This window comes from Pseudorasbora parva, chromosome 1 (assembly GCF_024679245.1).
Source record: "Pseudorasbora parva isolate DD20220531a chromosome 1, ASM2467924v1, whole genome shotgun sequence".
NCBI lineage: Eukaryota > Metazoa > Chordata > Actinopteri > Cypriniformes > Gobionidae > Pseudorasbora > Pseudorasbora parva.
In genome coordinates this window covers 67,905,849-67,922,157 of record NC_090172.1, presented here as the reverse complement: position 1 = coordinate 67,922,157, position 16,309 = coordinate 67,905,849, and the positions used below count along the sequence as shown (strand labels likewise).

The following is a 16,309-nucleotide window of genomic DNA, read 5'->3' as shown; positions in this document are numbered from 1 at the left end:
TCAGACAATATGATCTTCTCAGAGTCTAATTGTGTGTGAAGAATGATCATGTGAGTTGTTCTTACTTTAGAGGTTGTGTGTTTCTGTCCTGAGTCTGATGTTTCTGTCTGCAGCTTTAAACTACGTGATTATTATATCTGCTCTCATCCCTCATTCAGCGCATCACATCATTTGGTTATTTCTCTAGAAAGCCCCATGTCATATTTTACTTCCTCTAGATTTGTGTTTTTGTCCAACTCTATCCCCTTATTTGCATATTGACGTCTGAGTCAGTATCAGTCAATATGAATATGGATCCTCATAATGTTATATTATTTTTAACATATAAACATTCTTAATTTATATTTTAACTTTAATAACTAAACAGCTGTCATTGCTGGGCTGTATAACTCGGGTTACATCACTTTTAAATTTAAAGTATGGTTTAGTTTCTCTGTTTTGGAAGACTTATTTATCTGTTGCTGTTTAAAAAAAATAAAAAAAATAAAATATATATATATATATTGAATAGTTTTTGGGAGAAAGAGGGATTTTTTTGTGCCCTTGTTAGGTTTCTTCTTTCCTCTTCTGAAAAGTGAGAGCCCTGGTGTTGAGGAGGAGACGAGATGAAGACATTAAAGTGTTAAAGTCAATTTATAATGTTAGTAAAGGTTATTGGACTCTTATTATCCACTGAATTAATAACATCATCTTTTGCATAAGAATAAACGTCTCTATTTCCTCTGAATACTTGATTGTGATTGGCTGGAATGCAAAAATGAATCTTTTTTTTTTTTTACGTTTTTTTTTTTTTAATTCGTCATTTCTGAAAATTCTTATTTTGTTTAGTTTCATACTCTTGCTGTGTTTCTTTGTTTGCGTATTAAACATTAACATATTTCCATGTAAGCACATCCTCATCACTGATTTGTTTATGTCACGCCACATTTAGACGTTCAGGATGAACAATATTTACATCTCTGACGTGAAACAGAAGGAGAAACAGTGAGTGTTATTGTTCTAGTCATATTTCATTTTGTTGTATTCATTGTTTAATATCAACAATGGTTTTCCATGGTTTCCGCCTCTGGCCTCCACGACCAGGACTCCACCTCAGCTTGACGAGCTCTTGACACTGCCCTGACTCTTACCTGCCTCTGCTCCGCCATGGACCACCAGTCCACCAGTTTCGCCGGTCTCCCTCGCCCTTCCGATGTTGCCCCTCCGCCCCACTTGTCCGGCTTTGCCTCCTCCTTCCGTATCTTTGGCTCTGTTGGGCTCCTTACTCCCTCCGGCTCCATCATGGGTCTCGGTAGCTCCAGTTCCACAGTGATCTGCTGAATCCCCACCGACGCCTCAGTTGCCAGAGCCAAGGTCATCGTCAGGCTCCGCCGGATCTTCAGTGTCACAGGTGCATTGACTCTGTGGTTACACCCTGGCCTCCACTGACACCAGCTACACCTCTGTCGGCCGCCTAAGTCATCAGCCTCATCTCCTTCATGTTTCCTCCCGCCGTCTGTTCCGCCCTGGGTCTTCCTATATCTACCCCCTTCTCCTACTCATCCTCCAGTCCCTCTCTCCCTCCATGAGTTTAGAGTATTTTGCTACTGAACTGTATGACTCACCTGAGTGTCTGTTAATCTTCATTTGAGAATTGTGCCTCCACACACCCATGACAATTACACTCTACACTCTAGGCCAAGTATGAAATCATGCTTTTATAGACATTGAACATGTTTTTGAAAATTAATGAAACTTCGACATAAAGTAAAGAACATTCTTACAAGAAAAAGAAAAAAAGAGTACAACATTTTACCTTTTAAGGTAGAAGTGGCCATCGCTGGGGTGGTACCCTTAAGGGGCACAATTTTGTACCTCTAAGTCAGGGGTAGGCCGAGTTCGGTCTAGGGCTGATGTCCTGTAGAATTTAGCTCCTACCCTACAGTATAAAACTCAGGGCTCCCAGCATGCATTGCAGAATTAAATATGTCACCACTGTTGAGATTCATAGGCTGTGTCCCAATTCAGGGGCTTCATCTTCCAAAGGCCGCATTTGAAGGCCGATTGCATCACCGCAGCCCGACGAAGACTGTCCCAATTCAAACGTCGCAGCCTTCAAAGGACTCATTTGAAGGCCGATTGTGTCACAGTAGTGCTGCGAAGGCTGTCCCAATTCAAACGCTGCACCCTTTGAAGGCCGATTGCGTCATCCTGGCACTAAGAAGGCTGCCCAAATTTGGAATGTCATTAAAATGCAACTCCTTATGCGCCCTTCGCTTCTCAGGTGAATGAAGGATACAACAATGGACACTTAAACGTTATGGACACTTAAGCAAACGTTACTCAATTAAGTAGCCTAACGTTAGCCTAAGTTGCTTAAAATATTTTTTAAAATAGATCTTGTTTTCTGTTTAACACTAGAAGTAGGCCTACTGATATTATATCTACTTGAATGGCCATTGCGGTCATTCTGACCATATAGCTACTATTTTTCATACTTCCTTTTTGTCATATTTACATTCGAAGCTTCTATTTAGGTATTAGAATTAAGCTGTATATGTCTATCATATTTTATGACTGCATAGCCATAAAAAAAAAGCGTAAAAATCCTTAAACAAAATCCTCAATTTAAATAAAACCGAACAACATGGAATAAATGGTGCACCGAGGGCCAATCGAACGCAGATATGTCTACAAATTATGTGTGTGCCAAGCGGGAGAGAAAAGTTGTTGTTGTTTTCATCGCAGTGAAAATGTTGTTATCGAGTCTAAATGACGATTGAAGAATAATATTTTGTAAGATAAAAACATGTTGTGAATTATGGAAGTTATTAGATCTTTCTTTTTTCAATGCACTTGTAACTTTTGGACTTTACTGCTCTGGAGTTATTGGTAATGTTTAGATTGCTCGAATCGTAAACAATCCTATGCAGACACCAGCATCTTCAAGGCTCTCAAGCAAGGCTAAAACCTCTGTGCCTGACAATCTTTTTCTTGCTGACACTTCAAAGGTCGTTAGCATATCTAAACAAAGTTGGTATAGGCATCAGTGACGTGCATCTTCACAGGCGGGGAAAACAAATCTACAAATACTCAGAACTCTCTTGTAATTTTAATAAAACATGAATATTAGAACAACAATGTAGGCTAAAAGTCAGGGTCCTAGCTAGGCTATGGGTTTAATTTAAATTTATTTTATTGCAAAATTTAAAAATGGTCAAAATGACTGCCTTGGTAGTTAATGTTACATTATTTTGCTTAACCCGCTGGCATATTATTTTAGCTTACTTAAAGCAAAACACTCACCCAATTTAAAGTTATTTTTCCCCAAACCAAGACTTGTAACTGCCTCTTGATTTCATAATTTTGAGGTGTTTAAACTAGCCCTACAAACAGGACAAAAATACTAAGAAAAGCTAGTTTTTTTATGTATTTATATTTTTAGCCTTGAATTTTAAGTACAAATGTATATTCAAGGAAATAAAACAGCAGCACAAATGCAGAAGAAATGAAGCCAAAATACAGCTGAAATGTGATAGATTAAATTACCTGAAAAACAGACTGCAATACACAATTTAAAGGGGGGGTGAAACACTCAGTTTCAGTCAATCTCATGTCAATCTTGAGTACCTATAGAGTAGTATTGCATCCTTCATATCTCCGAAAAGTCTTTAGTTTTATCATATTTATAAAAGAAATATGGGCTGTACCGAGTCTTTCCGGAAAAAACCGAGCGCCTGGAGGCGTATCGTGTGGGCGGAGCTAAAGAATCAAAAGCGCGCAAAGCGGTGACGTCCTCAAGCGTGGAGGAACCCATCTATCTCAGCTAATACAGATAATGATCCACAATCAAATCTGAGGCTGAAATAAACTGAACAGGAGAAACGGCAACATCAGGACGTCCGTCTCTGTGGTATGTAAGTTACTGTATTTAATGGCCTCTCCACATTTCTGTGTCTTTACTCGCAGTGTATGAGGACATGATTCGGTTTATGGACTATTGTATGCGACTAGACCTTAGAAGTAGAACGGTTTTGCACGTCAGAGTCAGAATAGTGTAACGTTATACAGAACAACAATGGAGTAACCGTTAGCGCATTTGAATGACGAAGCACGCGATCGTATCGTTTACTGATGTTTACTCATGCGACGGTAGCCAATAGCAGAGACATTTGAAGTTGATTTACTCACCGGCATCTTCCAAAGCAGGACCGCTCCGTCAAAAACACACTTCTTTGGTATGATTTGGTGAAGTCCTGACAGCAGTGACCGTGGAAATCCACTTTGCGACGCGACTGAAGCGATGCCTTGAAGCTTCCCGTCATTTCTGCGTTCAAATCGGTTCAAATGCAGCGCTGCCTTCCCAGAATGCTGTGCTGAAGCGTTGAAGTCGCTCGACGTCACCCATAGGAATAAAGTGGAGCGCGGCGCGTCAGTGTTCACGGACGACTGGATCTGCACCTGAGAGACTGTTTACAGCGTGCATTTCCTCTCTCTCCCTCTAGTTACGCGCGCGCGCACCCTTCCGGGAGAAGAGCCCGTACGGCCCATACAAGGACCTTCTGCTCTATTAACGTCAAGTAGACCCATACTCGAAAAAAACTCGCCGAAACTTGTGAGAAACCGGAAGGAGTATTTTTAACACAGAAATACTCCATCAAACGTCCAACATTAGTTTTTGAAACTTTGTCTATGTTTAGGATGGGAATCCAAGTCTTTAAAGGTGTAAAAAGCTCTGTATGCATGAAACAGCATTTCACCCCCCCTTTAATGTTATTCAAATAGCTGGTGAAACAAGTGCTAAAATCCAGGGGTGTTTAAAAGAAAAAGAAAAAGTTATTTTATTTTGTCAGGTGGTCAGAGGCTAAACTTGTTGTAATACTTTGTTTTGTTTCAGGGACAAAGGAGCAGACTGCTCAATTCATTAAACTGAGGGCTGAAGATGATGCTCTTTTTACTGGGGCCAAAAACTCTGCCCTTGTGACTTAGTGGTAAGGCATTAACCTTTTGTAATATTTCATTTAGCTGCATATTGTTATACAAAAATAGCCCTCAGAAAGGCCATGACAATGAGATAACAACTACATAATACAACAGTCTTTCACTTTGCTGCTGTTTTTTTTATTTTATTTTTTTTTTTTTTTGAAGTGCTGTCATGGAAGATATGTCTACAAATGTTTTTAGCGAACTTGAGGATCCAGGCATACAATTTGTCGAGTATTTTCTATATAAATGTACAACTGTGTAATTTACTAATGATTGTAAGACAACACCCTGTGTTGGTATTTTTTTTTTCACAAGTCTTTCCTTTTTCTCTTGTTTTTGGAGAATTCTGGAGAAAATGGACCTGTTGGGGAAGGTCAGTCCCTTGCAGGCCAAAAAAAATGGGACAATTAAAAAAAAATACAAAGTAAGCAAGTCAACTGACACGTTTGCTGAAATGTGATTGTTGTTGTTAACAACATACATGGTCTATGCTCTGCCTTAGGATTGCAAGTGTCCTTGGACAGGTGAGGGGGTGAGCGGGAAATCCACTGCTGCAACTTGGCCGTGGTTTGTCTACATGGATGAGGTATTGGGACAGAGGCCTTCCAACAACCCCCTGTCCTAATTGTCTCCATCCCTGATGACCAACCAGGGCCAAGTTCAGCAGTGGCAGCCCCAGCCCCAGCCCGAAAAAGGGGCCGGGAGGATGAGCTCATTGAGCTAATGAGGGAGGACATGATGTTTCAAAGGGAAACTGAGGCAAGGAGGGCACAAGACAGCAGGGAGAAGATGGACAGACTCTTTTCTTTCCTCGAGAAAATGATTGAAAAATAATGTGTTATGTACTTTTTGGATATATTTGTTTTCAGTTATCTCTGTTCAAATTTTATTTTATAAATGCAATTGAAGTGATATTTATTTATATTTGGAATTTAAGTTTGTTTTAAATGAAGTGCCGCAATTCTGTACAGTTTTTTTATTTTTATTTATTAAAGCAGCACCAGGTAACTTTTCAACCTTCATAATATATTTTTAAGACTCTTGTGATGATACATCGACTTACAATAGGTTTAATGGGATGGGATTGATGGGACGGGCTCCACAATAGAGACCCTGGTAAGGTCTCTGCCGGTGGGACATCATCTGGGATGGTCTCCAGAGTGTTTGTGTGCATATTTCCACTGTACACTGCATTGTCCATCAACGGCTTTGCAGGGCTGGCACAATAAATGGCTGTCATGTCACTATTTTCAGAAAGAGGGAAGAATAAAAAAAGTGAACTTGCATTCTCAAATATAATATATATATTTAGACAGATTGAAGTTGTTTTCAGTACTTTTAAAATGTATTTTCAGTTTACTTACGTGAGGTACAAAGGTGTGGTACACCTCCAGCGCTTGCAAGAAGATGGCCCTAAAGCTGGACTTCCTCATCCCAAAAGCACGCTCTATAATGGAGCGGGCCCTGGAATGATGAAGATTAAAGCGTTGGGCTCCCACACCTTGTAATGGCCTCCTGTAGGGAGTGATGAGGGGGAGTGGGTGTTGGAGACATAGGTACCCTCCGTCTGCCAGGATGAAGTGCCCTGGAGGAGGATACACTGACCTCCTGTACAGTGGGCTGTGGCGGAGCACTCGTGCATCATGCACTGACCCGGGCCAGCCCACGTACGTGTCAATGAAGCGGCCCTGATGGTCACAAACTGCCTGCAGGATGATGGATGGAAACAGTTTCCTGTTCCTGTAGCACTGACCATCAGGGCCGCTTGGTGGCTTGATACGGACATGGTTACGGATACGATTGCTCCTGCAGCTTTCAGGAAAGCTCTGTGCCTTGCCAGCCCTGCAAACCCACAGCAAACTGCCTCCAGCTTCTCTGGGGTGTTGGGGAGATGAATTACTTGGTGGGGAATGGCCACCACCTCCTCAGCAACTCGGTGGACAATGCGGTGGACAGTGGAACGAGGCATGTCAAATGCTCTGGAGACCATCCTGTATGATGTACCACACGCCAGCCAGAAAAGAAACACTAGGGTCTCGATTGTGGAACCCCATCCATGTCGACGTTCATTTAGCAAATCCAGCAGCACTGTCAGGGCCTCCCTGCTCTGCCGAAAATCAGGACGTGTATCGGAATCACTAAAAAATCTGTCCAGCAGTGGGACATTCAGATTAATCCTGCAGTACAGGGGTCTGGTCTAATTTAGGGAAAGAAGGAAAAGAGAAATTGAGAAATCAGTGATGGTTTGGCAGTAATATGATTGCTGCACTACGTTTTATGTTGCATTTTACTTTTTACTAAAGTAGGTCTACATGTACAAATGTAAAGTATATTTAACAAATTTACTTCCTTCACCGCTCGTCATTTTTAAAATGAAACTAACAAAATATATTTTTATTGTTTCTTGTTTTTATGGTTCAATTGCCTACAAACAAAACTGGGTTGAAAACCTGTCTAAATACATTCACCATGGTCAAGAGAATAAACTATAGCCTATCAAATAGCATCTTGGCAACATATAAGTCAACATTCAAACTGCTTTATGTGTATTTTGTTTCTTCATGTGTCATAAGATTATACAAGTTAGTTGAAACCAAATTCTTAGCTACAAATAAAATGTATAATCTGTCAATAAGAATGCAGCAAACCAGTTCAACTTACCTTATTATGATCTTGGCAAAGTCTCAGATAAATGACCCGGTGGTGCCGGGGTTGAAACCCCACCATCTCCTCCAGTAACTCATACAAAATAAAAATAAAAACTAGCAATTCTGGCTCCACAGTTTTCAGGATGGCAGCTCTCCTCTCACACAGTTTGCTAGGTGACAGCAGTGGTAATAGGGAACAGCTTGTGGCTCAATTACCAATGAGGGCTACATTTGGCGCCTCTTGTGAAGGCTGTATCCTGATGGAGCCCCTGAATTGGGACACAGCTATAGGCTGATTCTTGATATCTGTGTTCGTCTAAACTTTTTTTGAATGACAATTCAGAAGATCTGTGGCAAGAAAGTATTGTTGGTGAATATTATTTATTAACACTTTAGGTCTTGTGGACTTACAATGACCGCTGCGTGCGTGTGTCCGTTAAGTCTACGGGTGTCCCATTTGTCATTTTAGGTCTCAGAAGAGTGCTCGTGAACACCCCCTTTGCGGGCGTTATGCGCCCTCGATGCGCACTTAAGCTGAGCCCACACTGGTGCGAGCTACGCAGCAGACTTCTTCCCGGCAGTCAAAGCCGCATTACGTCGGGAAAGTGCGGACTCAGAGGAAGAACGTGAGGGTTTAGGGTGCCATTTGGGACAGGGCCTTTGAAAGCCTTCACTCTCTCTTTCTGTAGTATCAACAACACAGACTTTTATCCATTGTCATTTTGTCTACAATGAACTTTAAAGATATATAGTCTAACTGGGGATTGATTAAAGAACTAGATTGTTGTATTCCCTTGTATAATTTATCGTTATGCATTTGCACTTTTTCTATCTGGACACGGAGCATAATAAACATACAACGTGTTCATTATGATTGTGATACTGTTGATTTCTACATGGCAGTTAAATTCTTATTGTCTTTTTAGACCATTGGTATTTACTGGTTTGAGTTATTTTGGTATAGGCAAGGGAAATAGCCTAAAATGTAGGAAATCACGTCTACGAATTTTGTTCTTGTATTAAACGATGTCCCAAATTGATCAAACAGACTGGAGTTGCTTTAAAAGTACGCCGGGAGATATAAAAAACGCTTTTATCATGACTCAACAAACGTTTATGACACTTTTTCAACCGTTAATTGATCACCATTGTTTGGATGTTGGAACAACGTTATTTTTAAACTGATATATTTCAACAAAATCTTTAAAAGTCATGGTTGTAAAAATAATGTTGATTTGACGTACAACTCAAAAACTGTTGATATTTCTATGTTGAGTCCGTAGTGAGTTAACAATGCCACTTCAACTATTTGGTGTTCAACGTTGTTTTGACGTTGAATTAATGTTTTTATGTCGGTCGAATGCCAGCTGGGAACTACATTTTGCAAATAAAAATAATTAATGTAATCTTGTAACTTACATGTTAAAATGACTTAATTATGCTTTCTGCTGATGCATTTTATAGTTGTTTTAAGACAGACAAATGTCACCACATCACTTTTAAACAGATTCATCAAAGTCTTTGCAAAGGGACCTTATTATGATTACCCAGTGCTAGAGTTGCTAGATATCTAACATTAGCTGGTGTCGGTATCATGATAACTGTTCTCACTGTTAGCTAGCAAATGCATAGCAGCCTAGGAAAACACTGAACAGTGAGCTATTTATGCAAAAAGCAACTAAAACTTACCAGTAACTTCTGTGGGCAGTATCTTCATCTCTTCGTGTCTGCTTCGATTAAATGTAGATTTGAAAAGCTTGGCTCTGGTGGTCAAATTGAATGTAGCTATTAATGTAAGCTGAAAACGAAAAAGAAGTGCTGTTACAATTACATTTTGTGTCAGAAATACAACCGGCACAAAATGTAACGTTAAGTAAATACAAATCTTACCTGGAGTCGAATAATGAGAGATGTACGTTACTCTCCGATGAAAGACAACTTGCCTGAAGATAACTTTCAAAAAGTTTGCCGCAAAAAACAACAACAACTAAAAACATTGCCAAAGTAATCTATATGAATCACATGGTTTCCTCCAAGTCCTCTGAAGAGACATCGCGTTTAAATTTAGATTTGTTTTATTGCATTCAAGCAACACGAACAAACGCACAGTATATCTGATAATCACTGAGGAGAGCTCATTATTATGAGAACCAATCAGAGTCGTTCAACGGCTCTGGAACCAATCAGGTTTAATCATGTGTGGTTTGAATTTAAACACAAGTAAAAACAGGGATTTTTATTAAAGATTTATAATTTATGATCACTGTTCTCTGTATAGATCGGTGCTTATGATGCATTTCTAATAATATGATGTTAAAATCAGTGTGGGAATTTCAGTAGAAGCCTGTTAAACGTATAATGTAATGGACAACAGCCTTTAAAGAAGTAAAAGTGAACATCATATTAATAAGTATGCATATACGCCTCTGCAGGGCGGCAGAGAGGAAATGGCGGAAATCTAAAAACTATACTGACCTTACCTTGTATCAGTCTCTTCTCTCTTCTTTCTCTACAAATGTCTCCACTGCTAAAACAACATACTACCACAACAAAATCAACACTTGCTCTGACTCTCGCCAACTCTTTAAAACATTCTCCTCTCTCCTTTGTCCTCCTCCTCCCCCTCCTTCATCAACTCTTACAGCTGATGACTTTGCATCATTTTTCACAAACAAAACATCTCTCATCAGCAAACAGTTCTCCTCATCACTAACTGACACGCACATCTCAACAACTAACACGAACACGCTTCCATCCTTCTCTCCACTCTCCGAGGCAGATATTTCTAAACTCATCCGTTCCAATCACCCTACTACCTGTCCACCTGATCCTATACCCACTCACCTCCTTCAGGCTATTTCTTCTTCAATCACTCCTGTACTCACTCACATTGTCAACACTTCTCTTTACACGGGAACCTTTCCCACAGCATTTAAGCAGGCTCGGGTAACCCCACTGCTTAAGAAACCCTCTCTGAATCCAGCACTTTTAGAAAACTACCGACCGGTATCCCTTCTGCCTTTCATTGCAAAGACCCTTGAGCGAGTTGTGTTCAATCAACTCTCTATGTTTCTAGAACGGGACAACCTCCTAGACAACAACCAATCCGGCTTCAAAAGCGGCCATTCGACCGAGACGGCCTTGCTCTCGGTAACTGAGGCACTGAGACTGGCAAAAGCAGCTTCCAAATCCTCAGTGCTCATTCTGCTGGATCTGTCTGCTGCTTTTGACACAGTTAACCACCAGATCCTCCTGTCAACACTTAAGAGGACGGGGATCTCAGGATCTGCTCTCCAGTGGTTCAGGTCTTACCTCTCTGGTAGGTCCTACAGGGTGTCATGGAGAGGTGAAGTGTCTAAGTCACATCATCTAGCTACTGGGGTTCCCCAGGGCTCAGTGCTTGGACCACTTCTCTTCTCCATCTACATGTCATCATTAGGTTCTGTCATTCAGAAACACGGCTTCTCCTATCACTGCTATGCTGATGACACTCAACTCTACTTCTCATTTCAACCAGATGATCCTACAGTCAGTGTTCGTATCGCTGCCTGTCTGACAGACATTTCTGACTGGATGAAAGAGCATCATCTTAAACTCAATCTTGCAAAGACAGAATTACTTGTTTTCTCAACCAACCCAGCACTTCATCAAAATTTCTCCATTCAGCTTGGTTCATCGACCATAACTCCATCAAGGACAGCAAGAAACCTTGGAGTTGTGATTGATGACCAGTTAAACTTCACTGACCACATTACTGCAACAGCCCGGTCCTGCAGATTTGCTTTATACAACATTAGAAAGATTAGACCCTTCCTATCAGAACAGGCTGCACAACTCCTGGTTCAAGCTCTTGTTCTCTCCAGACTGGATTATTGTAATGCTCTTCTGGCTGGGCTTCCAGCATGCACTATCAAACCCTTGCAGCTGATCCAGAATGCAGCGGCGAGAGTGGTCTTTAATGAGCCGAAGAGAGCGCATGTTACGCCTCTCTTCATCAAACTGCACTGGTTTCCAATGGCTGCTCGCATCAAATTCAAGGCTCTAGTTCTCGCCTACAAAACAACCTCTGGCTCTGCACCAATATACCTAAACTCACTTGCTCAGACTTACACACCCTCCAGAAGCTTGCGTTCTGCGAGTGAGCAGCGCCTCATGGTTCCATCCCAAAGAGGCATGAAATCGCTCTCACGGACATTTTCCTGGACCGTTCCCACCTGGTGGAATGACCTGCCGATCTCAATTCGTGCTGCCGAGTCTGTAGCCATTCTTAAAAAACATCTTAAGACACATCTTTTCCAATTGCACTTGACCAATACAGAATAGCACTTACTGATCACCACAGCAACGACCAAAAGCGCACACTCCTGGATCATATCTACGTCTCTCATCTGGATTTGTGCATTCAGGCGGGTGTGTTACATAGTTATCATAGCCATCATAATCCGGTGAACTGTATTTTGCGTACGTGAGTTTTTGTTGTAGATGGCTATTGCTGCGCGTTAAGTGTACTGTGCTAATTAATTGAGACTTCTTACAGCTCTTACAGGTTGTTGGCCTTGTTTGTTTCGTTGCTTCTATTGCTCTACCCTTTTTTTGTAAGTCACTTTGGATAAAAGCGTCTGCTAAATGTTAAATGTAAAAGCATATTAGAATGCTTAATAATAGTTGACAAATGTTTGTTTATATAATTTGTCAACTTTGAAAACATTAATGTTGAAAACATTAAAATGATAAATGCATACGCTACATATTTAATATATTACATTATATAAGTATAAGTAAAAAATTAAGAGAAATCCATGTTAAGTGGTCTCTTATTTTTTCCAGAGCTGTATATTGCATAAATACACTACAACTTCACTAAAAGTATGCTTGTGTTTAGCATATTTCTAAAAAGTATATTTAAGCATATATTTATTACCAATGTAGCCTACTTTTAATATACTTTTTAAAAATATATTAAAATGCAATTCAGTATATTTTTAATACACTTCAAATAAGCATGTTGGAAATACAAATGTATTATAAGCATACTACCTGCATTTCAAGTATATTTTTAACACATTAACTACGGCGCCTTTTCCATCTGGGTTGCAGCATTAAGTTCGTCACCACTGTAGAGATTTATAGGCTGATTATTGATATCTGTGTTCATCTAAACTTTTTTTGAATGAAAATTCTGAAGATCTGTGGCAAGAAAGTATTGTTGGTGAATATTATTTATTAACATTTTTAGTCAGTGATGAGTTTAGTCAAACATTTTTCTTCATGACAATTTTTGTCTATGGCTTCTTTTGATTTGAACAGATTGAGTGTCTTTTTAACACTGTATCAAAAACAACAAACTTGCATAAGAGTCAAACTGGCCAACTAAAGGAAACACTGATCCCCATAATGGTGATCAAACATTTTCAATAAATCATCAACATTTAAACCTCTGTTAATTCTCAATAAGAGCGTCTATAGCCGTCTTTCAGATTTAGAGCCAAACTCTGCAGGACAGCAGCTCTCTAGGACTGAACTTGCCTATCCCTGCTCTAAGTAGAGGAAAACAAATATATAATTGTACCCTAAGGGCCAATTGTGTACCTTTAAAGGTACAGTTATACAGTTTTGTCTCCACTGTGCCTTGTTTTTCTTTCTTTTTTTGAGAGTGCCCTAGTGAAAAAAAAGTATACTAAGTATACTTGCGGCCAGACTAATTTTCAGTATACTTGAAGTGTGTTAATGACTAGTTAACTTGAAGTGTGTTAATGACTAGTTAACTTGAAGTGTGTTAATGACTAGATAACTTGAAGTGTGTTAATGACTAGTTAACTTGAAGTGTGCTATTTTGACACAACTCATTTTGTACTAAGTATATTTTAGTTGTAATTAAATTGCGTTAAAGCATAACTTTAAGTGTATTTAGTGTACTTTTGTGTGCTAAATTGGAACAACTTTAAGTATACTTAGTACACTTTAAGTATAATGACTAATTACGTGCTTAGTGATATTAAATGTGCTTTATTTGTATTATAAGTATATTTTATTTGTGTTAAGTATATTTTATTTGCATTTGTGATATAGTACACTTTATTTGTATTATAAGTACACTTTGTGTTATAGCATACTTTATTTGTGTTTTAATAAATTACAAATTAATTACCAGTATATTCAGAACACACAAGCAATATACTTCGAATATAATATATATTTTATTTACCTTGACTCATTCAAATGACTAAAAATATACACTTTGTAGTCAATAACAATACAATGTGTTATTACTTAGCTATACATTGTACAATATACTTTGAATTACATAATGTCACACAATACAGTATTTTAAATGTGCTACATTACATTTTAATAAATGACTTACTGACTTACTTTCCCAATGTTGAATGCATTTGTTTTCAAGGACATTACAATAAATTAATCAAATCTAACACACATAACTAATGAAGAGACATTTCATTAAACAAGCCCAACGATTTTTATAAATGGTTTCACATGGTTTCAGCAAAGCTAAACAAAATTAACTTACTGTGTTTTTCATTAAATTAACACTGGAAGATGTAGAAAAACCTATCATTGAACTAATTCCACTGACCATCTCTATATATAAATATAAATCACACATTATATTAAATTGGTGAGCTGCTCATTACACTTGCGTCTGATGACTGCTTACACAAGGACAGCTGACAGCAAACACTCGCGAAGAACGCAATCTGTTAACAGAATATACAAGAGATAAGGTCAGGTGCATGTTCATTCAACTTTTTATTCACGTTTAGTGACATTACATATTAACTTACTTACCTCCAAAACAGAAGGACTTTTCCCGGTGCTTTTCGGGATCGCGTTACGTTTGGCCATTTTATTCCAAAACAGTTTATCGTCACCATCAAGGTCAGGCAGCGATGTGGCGTAATTGAACTGGTCTGAAGAATGAGCAATGTACTTTCCGCTCGCTGTGTTTTATTAAATAGATAATGTAACGCAACATTGTACTTCATCTGCAAGGCTGCAAACCTCCCGCGTGTGAGCGTCATAAGGACGAGTACCGTCAGCAGCTCTGCCTCTGATTGGCTGCAGGCATTGAGCAACACAATCTGATTGGTCACAGATCAATGAAGAGACATTTGAATTCCGATAAGAAACAACTACTCAACTCATTTTCTTGCGTTGTATTTTAAGTGTGCTGTTGGATTCTTCTTTGCCAGTGTAAACTTATTAAACATATTTACACTTAAATCACAACTAAAGTAGGGCTTATAGCATACACTGCATATATTTAAAAATGGGCTTTTAGTCCATATAATAATTTATTTATATAATAATAATTAATTATCACTTATTTATTAATGCTTAAGTTTGAACAGTTAAGCGTGAATAAATAACCTTAAACAGTATTTATAACTTTTTATACAGCTTAATGATATTAATTATGTATTTTTAAAATATGCTTTTAGTGCATTGTTAACAATGATAATTTTGAGCATAAGTTTAAAATATATAAAAAATATATTTTAAAGTAATGTTCAAATAAGTACACTTTACAAAAGTACACTGAACTTTCATTTAAAGTATATTTTTCTAAAATATATTTTTAGAAAATATACTAAAATACAATTATTTTAAAGTGTGTTAAAAGTTGTATTGTGAAATATGATGCTAATATATTTTTTATATATTTAGAAATGGTACATTTTTTGTAAGTATATTTCTAATATACTATCGGAAAAGAGAATATATTTGAAATACAATAAAGTATTTTTTTTTCACTAGGGTGTAGAGCCAAAGCACAAGACAAAGGCATAAATTCAAAGAACCCTTTATTTAAATCCACCAACTAAAGTACAGTAATTCACAGGAGAAAACGGCCACACAAACAACTAAACATGATTAATATCAGAGGAGTGAACTGAAACTGAGATACAAGACAAAAATACAAAATAAGTAAAGCACTTTTTTTGCAGTGTAACTACCATTGTCTATATGAAATGTGCTATAATTGATAAATATGTTAAATATGGCACAGTCGTGCTGTGTTTAACTCTTTATATATTGTTGTTGGGTTTGTCAACTAAATCCCTGTAGATTATGAAGAGCTGCTGCAAACAAAATCACATTTAACCAGTTCTAAGATTAGAGAAACACATACAGACATAAACAGTGTTGGCAGTAACGCATTACAAAAGTAATACATTACAGTAACTTATTACTTATTACCTGTTCGTGGTCAGTCAATAGCCTCGTGTGGTGTCCAGGTTAGTAAATAAAGACTAAATGAAAAAAAAGGGAGATGTATAAAGTAAATCGCTATACAAATAAAGCTGATATATTTGTATAGCGATTTACTTTATTCATCTCCCTTTTGCTGGTGTACATTTGTAGCCTATTGTGTGACATAGTCCAGTGCGCGTTTAGGGCGGATTTACAGAAGTGATTTCAGCCTCTGTGCTCGCGCTGGCCAGTGGAAAAGTGGCTAAAGAAGGTTTAAAGGCTCTGTCGATTTTTTATAGTAATAAAGTAATTTAGTTCAGTTAGAGAACAGGCCGTTCAAATAAAAACTGGTGTCTGCTATAAGCATGATCCGAACGAGCGTCGCAGCAGGAGTCAGATCTTGAGCGGACAGATGATCGCGGAAGATTTGGTTTCAAAGTGAGATGTAAAAGCGCCTATTAAAGGGGGTTTGTCATTGTGTT

The 16,309-nt window shown here is 38.4% G+C and overlaps 1 pseudogene; it reads right to left on the bottom strand.

Moving 5' to 3' along the window:
- Positions 1-935: 935 nt before the first annotated feature.
- Positions 936-14,477, bottom strand: LOC137075365 (putative nuclease HARBI1; annotated as a pseudogene).
- Positions 14,478-16,309: the final 1,832 nt, after the last annotated feature.